We start from the raw sequence: 941 nt of genomic DNA on the forward strand, positions 1-941 counted from the left end.
AAAAAAAAGGAAAAAAAAAAAAGACATAAACTGGCACCAGTTAACTTTCTTGTACTTTTTTGCTGAATTTAGCTTCTTGTAGTTTTAACTTATTGCTATGTTAACTATTTATTCTCCTCGTTGCCCTGTAAGGACATCCGTGTATATTTCTGTTACTTCATCCGGTTTGCAAGTCAAAGGAACGACAATGTTCTCTTTGTTTCTTTAAGTTTTGCCGAGACATGGTTATGCCTAATTTATTTATAAAAGGGGAAGTGGAATCATTAAAGTAATAATAATTATTAATAACAGTAATGGTAGCCGAGTGGCACGCGGGGGCGTGTGCTCTGCGGGGCAGTCCCCACGGCCAGCGACGTCCAGGTCATCCATGGGATTCTTTTTGCTCTTGTCTTGAGAATTTTTTCAGTCCTATTTAGCTGGTGAAATCCCTAGCTTGTTCTTGATACACAAACCTATTTATTCTTGTGGTTTTAAGTCCTCCCTGCCCTCTCCCCTCTCCCCTCCAGCAGGGCAGGGGCCCCTCTGCCCTGCCGTCCCTTGGGGCTCTCTCCCCTCCGCCCTCTGCATTCGGGAACACGCATGTCTGCGTGGGAAGCTTGCAGCAGGGCGTCCGAGCAATAAGGGCTGGGTTTGTCCCCCACCCTGGGGGGGGCCAGGCTCCAGAGAGGGGGCACCTCCCCACACACCCCCCCCCACCGAGGCCTAGGCCCCTGCTGCCCCCAAGACTGGGAGGGGACTTCTTTTTCTAAAACACAAAACAGCCCAGCCAGGCCCCCTCCCTGGAGGCCAGCACCTCCCCGCAGGGGGCCAGGCCAGGGCTCCCAGGGGAGGGGGACTCGGGTCTTCCACGTCCCTGTGGGGCAGGGGCCAGGCCGGGGGGAGGGGGCTCAGCCCCTCCACCCCTCCCTTCATCCTGTTATTTATTCGGAAGGTTTCAAATC

The sequence above is a fragment of the Piliocolobus tephrosceles genome, chromosome 21 (assembly GCF_002776525.5).
Source record: "Piliocolobus tephrosceles isolate RC106 chromosome 21, ASM277652v3, whole genome shotgun sequence".
NCBI lineage: Eukaryota > Metazoa > Chordata > Mammalia > Primates > Cercopithecidae > Piliocolobus > Piliocolobus tephrosceles.